Here is a 7,762-nt window from a genome sequence, read left to right as displayed (position 1 = left end):
TTTTTTCAGAGTGATTTGTTTTTTCCTTGACGTTGACGGTTGACGTCTTGTCTCAGAAATGTTCACTCATGTGTTGGCAGTAATTCCAAACGTTGTTAAAAAAGTTCTATTTATTTATAGAAGAATAACATGTATTTATAGTTAATGAAATGTGGTTTGTAAGGTGTAACCGGTAGGTGTTGATAACCACGTAATTCTTCGCCATTCTCATTAAATGGAGTGGTCGACATAAATCTAGATTGGGGATGAGAGAAAACACTTAAGTATGGCTGGAACATTTGTGACAGGTAATTTGTAATTGAGTATGAGACCTTAAAAAATTTAAAACAAAATATTAGATTGTATGGGATTAAATGATACCGACTTGATTACCCAATATCATATACCCATTTACTTAACCATTTAACTGATTCATTGAAAAATTTTAATTATTAATTTTATTTTACCTTAAACTTTGTCTAGTAAAAGCATTCTCATCCCATTCCCATAATTATGTGAGGGAAATTTGCAAATTATAGGGTGAGGTTGTGAGTGATTGTGAGTGTAAATTATAGGGTGGTGAGATAAATGTAGTGATATTTTGTAAATTTGGGGAAACATTGTTTCCCCTATTTATTTTTTAATATTTGTTGGATTGATTGTGAGTAGATGAGAGAGAAAACTGTAATGATAGAGGTATAAAAAATATTATTTAACTGAACAGAAGAGATAACGGGTTGAGAATGCTCTAATTCTTAATTCTACCATATGTATTTTTATTACAAAATTTATGGTAAAAAAACGTCAAAAGGTATAAATAAAAGGATTGAAAAGTAAATCATATACTTAAAACCCCAATTACTATTTATTAGCAAAAAAAAATGGGTATACTGAATAACCATGGGCATGTTCGATACCCGATAGGTATTTACTTGAAAAATTATCAACGGGTAATGGCCTAATGGGGCATATATGGGAGGACTTGATTTTACAATCGGGTATGTAACTAGGAATAACAATACTTGTCTCACCACCATCCCTAATCTACACCTACAACTTTCGTAACAAGTGAATATCATACTTTAATGGTTCAAAAAGATAAGCCACAATTAAACCTCCATTATAAAAAAGTACCCTAATCTAGACGTCAATGATCATAAAATATATAATGATTTCTAGAGTAACACGTACACGTGTTAGCCCATGAAAACGATAATAGCAATGACCGAATAACAAAATGTCATTATGATAGTCGGTGGTAAGAGATAAAGATGATTGCCCAAATATGGTTGACCGCCCAAAATATAACACTTTACTAAAGTTGTCGAAAGGGTAAGGCATTGCTGGTATAAAGCATTAATCGCTCTCGTCACACTATAAATACAACTATCACTACGTAATTGCCGTCCAAACAAAAGAAAAAAAATAAAAGAAAATACGATTAGTCAGATACACATTTATTACACTCATCCGTATTCCAACTTTCTTTCATTTATATCAGCTCACATTTTCTCATAGCATTTTATTCAACCGAAAATCATGAAAATGCACATCCTTTTTATCCTACTCATTTCAATCAAATAAAGTAATGTTTGATATTTATATTAACAAGTATTTCTACCCGCACGTTGCAGCGAACAGGTTAAATGCATTACATATTCGAGAGTTGCCATGTATTGTGATGGATACGCAGATGGAAGTCGCTCGATATCGGTTGAATTCTTTATTGTAAAAGTTTTGTGAGTTATCACCGAAGTTGATGGACCAAAAAACAATTTTAACAAAGTCAGTTTAAAGGGCAACTATTTCATTACCAAAGTTTTGGGGCCAAGGAATAAAAAAGTGAAACTAAAGTTGAGGGATCAAATAGTAAACAAACAAAACTAAAGTTGAGGGACCAAAAAACATATATATACTAAAATTTTGTGACCAAAGTATAATATTAATACTAACAAGAATTTCTAAAATTTTTGTTCGTACTAAAATTCAATGGTCTGATTTCGCTTTCTGATAATAAAAATCGTTACTAATGGTTTAACCTAAAAACCTTCTGCACGTTAACTATGCTTATGAGCACAAGGGCACTACTTAGGGGCTTTGAATATTCAAACTAGTAATAACCCGTTGGGCTAGGTCACGAACCGAACTAGTTTTGGCCAAATTAATTTGAGCTTAGACCAGGTCGCTTTGACACAGGTTCATCGCCACCGAACTTTTTTTTAACATCTCTATAAAGAACCGGTTCCAATCTTCCGGGTATGGTTGCGTTGGGTTTTTATTGGTCTTGCTTGGGCGGGGTTTTGAGTGGGTAGAGACGGAACCAGTTCCATACTTCCAGCGGGTACGGAAACATGGTTTATATATAAAAGAAATAGCCCATACAGACCCAAATAAACTGACTTGTGTGTGTGTGAGAGAGCAACAACAATGGGTGGAGGCAAACAAGAACAAGTTCATCGAAGACTGGGGGACAGTGCGTGAGAATCTGGAACACAACTTCCGATGGACTCGTAGGAATCTGGCTATTGTTGGAATCTTTGGTGTTGCCATTCCCTACCTTGTTTACAAAGGCACTGTTCGTGAGTTTGTAAGTATATTTATATATATTATTTCTTCTATTGGATCTGGGTTTCGTTGATTAATTTGTTTATATGATCAACCAATTGATAATGTATTGTATATTATTTTTTAGGGTTTATTATTATGAGCTTACAGGCCAGTTTAGGTTTATCTTTATATGTTTTATTTCATGAACGATTACAATTAGAGTTGGGCAAACCGGGTTTTTTCAGGAACTGGTTCCGGGTTTGGTGAATAATGTCAAGAACTGGGTTGGGTAGGAACTCGTTCCGGGTAAGGTCGGGTTTTGGCTGGATCGGGTCCAGGTTTTGACCAGGTAGAGGTGGAACCGTTTCTGGCTGGTTATATTGATATGAGCTCACAGAGGTAGGAATCGGTTCCGGATTTGGTAAACAAAAGTCAAGAACCAGGTCAGGTAGGAACTGGTTCCAGGTAGAGATGGAACCAGTTCCGGGGAGAAACTAAAAGTCTGAAACGTGGTCTGTACCCGAGGGTCTGGTTCGGAACAGGGTTCGTTAGTATGAACTCATAGGCAGTTTAGGTTTCTAGGGTTTTTATTCAATGAATGAATACAATTAAAGGTGGGTAAATTGGGGGTTTTTTAGGGATTGAAACCGGGTAGGAATCGATTCCAGTTAGGTCAACAAAAGTTAAGAACTGGGTCGGGTAGGAACTGGTTCCGGGAATGGTCAGGTATTTGACCAGGTAGAGGTGGAACCGGTTCTGGTGGTTCGGGCACGGTTCTGGGGAGAAACTAAAAGTCTGGAACCTGGTCTGTATTCGAGGGTTGGGTAGAACAAGGTCTGGTCCGGAACCGTGTTTTATACCTGATTTTTGAGTAATTAAGGGTTTAGTGTTGTAGGATAGCAAAATAACAGTTATGATTAGGATATGTGTGTTATTTGCTAGGGTAAAAATATGTTATTTTTGTATTTTGGTTTCGAGTTATTGTTTTGGGGAAATGTATTTGGTTTTTAGGATTTTGATATAGAAGTTGCTGTTGAACTATATTGTTGGGTGATATTCGTGTTGCTGTCAAAGGCACAAAGCATAAACATGTAATCTTTTGGGGCTTTTTGAAACAAATTTTAGGCTTGTTTTGGGCTAGTTTAGGCTGGTTCTTTGCCATCTCTTACCCTAAATTTGCAGAATTTTGCCAGAGGGTATAGTCGTAATATGCTCAAAATATGGCTGCAATTATGCTCAAAGGTTGCTAAATCTCCTGGACGTTAGCGAGGCACCTTCCTTGTGCCTCGCTTCATCTAAGGGCCTAGGCGCGAGGCGCGCGCCTGAAGGGCTTTTGACAACATAGGATATGCATAGTTTGTGTTTAGTTGTTCTTGCCTGAATTACTGATATTTGTTGAGTAATTGATTTCTATGATCAAGCGATTGATCTGAATTTTTTTAGAAATAATAGTTATGTTCAGGAGATGTATTTTATATTGTTATTTAGTAGGGTAAATGTTTCATTTTCATATTTTTGGTTTCTAGGGTTTTAATTTATGACCTGCTGTTAAACTATACTTTTGGACATAGTTGTAAAAGTCACGTTTAGGCACCAAGTAATTCTTGACACCGCCTAGCGCCTTTTGCAATCATGCTTTTGGATGATATGCATAGATTGTAACTTTGTATCAAGTATTTCTTGCCTGAAGCTACAATGATCAACATAAGAGAAACAAGAAACCATTGCTTTTGGAATTCCAAACTGCTTAAGTGTGATTATTATATGAAGAAAACGAAATTGTGATTTCAAATCTGCAAAGATTAGTTTGGAATTCTTTCTTGAAAGCCCATACAGTTTTGGTCTGTCTTGAGAATCTGATATTATTATACTTGAGTACTGTAGGCACCTCTGTTATTTTTTTTATTCTTTCTGCACAGTATATAATCCAACTTTATGTTGAGTTTTTCCTAAATGTTTTCTTTTAATTGTTTTATATAAAGCTAAAGTATGCATAAAAAATTGAAACCACAAAAGGTGTCTGCAAATCTGTGTTCTTTTCATTTATGTTTATGATGCTGTCGATTATGAAATATCTAATTAAGTAATTATTTGGACTTTCATTATGTGTGTAAAATGAGTTTTTGTAAATCGTATTATTACTTGGTAAAACGAATGTTAGTTATCAAGAAGTTTGTCATATGTAGTCTCCTTCCGATGTTTTATATATGACTATGCATTAGTTCATTGTTGGTAAGTTGTAATTTGCTGTGTGTTCATGCATATGTGAAGGAACTGTTTAGTGATGTTTCTAGGCGCAGAAGCCATTTTTTTGTATCTGATTTTTCAAATCTGGCTTGAATCATGAATGTAGTTTATAAGTCATTTATTCGAATTCTATTTGAAGTTCATTTATATTTGCTATGCATCACTACAAATTATCTATAAATTTTAGGGAGTTATTGGGATCTTTCTAATATCCTAAGCCTTAAAAGCATTTCACAGGGGAATAGTTGAAAATTATTTATTAAAATCGTTAGGCCTTCTTGACATCTATCATGTAATCACACAATCTATTTAAATGTGAACATACGTATATTAAATAAATTTATGATTTGAAAGCTGCAAAGAATAGTCTGGAATTCTTTTTGGTTGTTCACATGAGATGCTAGGTTCAACAAGCATTTGGATTCCCTTTAGCTAATGGCTTATAATCGCAATTAGGGGTGTGCAAAAAACCGAAAAAACCGATCCGAAACCGAAAAAAACCGAATCGTAACAAAAATCGATGGTTTGGTTTTATGTTTTTGTAAAAACCGCACTAACAGTTCGGTTTTGGTTTTGCATGTAAAAAAAACCATAGTTATCAAATGCGATAAGCGCTCAAAAGCGTTGAGGCTGGGCCTAGCGCTTAGGCGATAAGCGCAAAAGAAGCGCCCGATTTTAAAAAAAAAGCGCACATTAAAAAAATAATTTTTTTTAACTAAATAGAACATCTTAATAAGAAAACATACATTCATTCTTGAAAGCTATTATGTATGTACGCATAAAAATAAAAATAAAAATATAGAGATTAGAAAGCTATTATGTAATACGCATAAAAATTAAAAATTAAACAATAAGTTTAAAATTTTAAAATATAGAGATTAGAAAGCTAAAAAGATTTATAAAACCTTCAAATATTATTTTAATAGTTCAATAACAAATAGTTTTAAAATAAAAAATTATTTAAATTACTATCCTGTGGTTACTGTAGCACACCAGCAGCAGAGCTACAGTGCCCAGCTACAGTATTACTTTAAATATAAAACAAAATGAAGTTGCAGCTTTTCTATGCTTTAAAGTTTAAACCCATGTATAGAAAACGAGAACACAAAAAAGGCTCTCCTCCACCTCCTTCCAGGTAATTCTCCTTCATTTCAGGCCGGAATTTACAGGTTTTAGCCGGAATCTGGCCGGAATTTACAGGTTTTAGCCGGAATCTGGCCGGAATTTTCAGATTTTAGCCGGAATATGGCCGGAAGCGCGCCTCGACCATCACCAAGCGCTCTACCTGCGCTGCGCCTTGAATTATCGCCTAGGCGTGCGCCCAGTGCGCTTTTAATAACTATGAAAAAACCGAAAAACCCGAACCGAACCTAAATTTTAAATTTTTGTTTTTTATATTTTATATTAAGTAATTTATAAGAATTTAATAAATATGTAACTCCAATATTTTTTATCAAATGTAAATAGTTTATTATTTTACAATTAACAAATTTATTTATACCTAAATTCATTATTTTTTGCCAACTTCTTTTTCGGCCTAAAATTTTCAAGCTCAAATGGCAAAAACCGAAACCAAACCGAAAAACCGAAACCAAACGGTTTCAAAAACTCCAAAAACCGAAGTTTTGGTTTTCGGTTTGGCTTTAGCCAAAAACCACACCGAACCGCACCACGCACACCTCTAATTGCAATAACTTAGTGACGAACCGTGCTGGAAATGAATGTTTAGTTAGTATTAATAAAAGGGAAAAGACCATGTTACCCTTCAAGCAGATTCACCTCAAAGTTTCTTTGATAACTGATATCATTATAAAATTAGTCCAAGTGTCCAACTATTTGTAGTCTTATGAACAGTAGTTGAACCAGCTACTGGCATTATTATTAGACAAGTATTATGAGAACTTCCTGTATTGTCTTTATTCTTTTATTTGGCCATTGATGTACACACATCTATATATATAAAGCAGTATATATATAACTAACATTCATATTTTATGCATCATTTTGACAGCATATGCAGGATGAAGACAATAACAGACCATACAGGAAGTTCCTCCCTTGAGATGGATGCAATTCAAATCAATAACATTATGTCAATGGATAGAATCCATTTTTCGTTATGGATCGCTCTTGGTTTGTATGTCGTGTTATCTAGACCCTGTTTTCGTTTCTGGGCAATCACCATTCTCGTATTTGTAAAACATCATAAATAATATGTTTTTAAACAAAATGTCCGGTTTGTGACTTCAGTTCATCTTGTTTGTGAGTGGTGTTAGTTGTTACCTTAAAGAGTCAACATGACTAATATTTTGAGATAAACCGCTAAAGTCCATAGTACCGTTCAATAAAAAGCTAGTCGGCGGTTTGAGATTTGTAAGGTTCGGTTTTGGTGGGTTTTAATGTGTGGACCTTGGAACAGGCCGCGCTGCCCATACTATTTTAATTTCACTTTTAGAACATGCAGATGCAGCTGTGTATGTATTTTTTAACCGTCTTTATTATTGTAAAAACTTTTAGTTTGATTTTCAAAAAATATCATTTCGAAATCTCAAAACTAAATTGTTAAAACCGGTCAGTTTGGCAAACCCGCTCAACTTAGCTTAGCTAGTTTGGTTTGTAGTTTCTTGATACTACAGTTAGCTGTTTGACCTTGAGTTTTCAACAAAACCAGTCCTGACCGTGAACCACCATCCAAACACGCCTGTTTATATACAAAATTTATAAATGCTTTCCATGAAGTAATATATTTACATTTTTCAGAATATGCTACACTCAGGACCGAATATTACTAGATAAAACATAGTGAAGAAACACTAAGTGACCCCGGGCAGATTATAGGTAATCTGGGGGCTAAGTAATGTTTCCCACGAAGGTTAGGTCCAGCAGAGTAAGTTGTACTTCAGGGAACCTGCAAAACAGACACCGTAAGCTCGTCACTGAGAAGGGGGGGGGGTTCCTCCTTGTGACCACCCTCCGGCGTGAGAATCAG

The 7,762-nt window shown here is 34.8% G+C and overlaps 1 long non-coding RNA gene across 1 annotated transcript; it reads left to right on the top strand.

The window, feature by feature from the left end:
* Nucleotides 1-2,411: 2,411 nt before the first annotated feature.
* On the top strand, nt 2,412-7,022 carry LOC143551811 (uncharacterized). The gene is made up of 2 exons (XR_013138555.1): nt 2,412-2,566; nt 6,785-7,022. It is a non-coding gene; the product is annotated as an uncharacterized LOC143551811 (long non-coding RNA).
* The last annotated feature ends 740 nt before the right edge of the window (nt 7,023-7,762 follow it).

The sequence above is a fragment of the Bidens hawaiensis genome, unplaced genomic scaffold (assembly GCF_021521415.1).
Source record: "Bidens hawaiensis isolate Kalapana, Puna unplaced genomic scaffold, B.hawaiensis_p1.1 tig00016662_1, whole genome shotgun sequence".
Classification (NCBI taxonomy): Eukaryota; Viridiplantae; Streptophyta; class Magnoliopsida; order Asterales; family Asteraceae; genus Bidens; species Bidens hawaiensis.
This window is presented reverse-complemented; position numbering and strand designations above follow the sequence as displayed.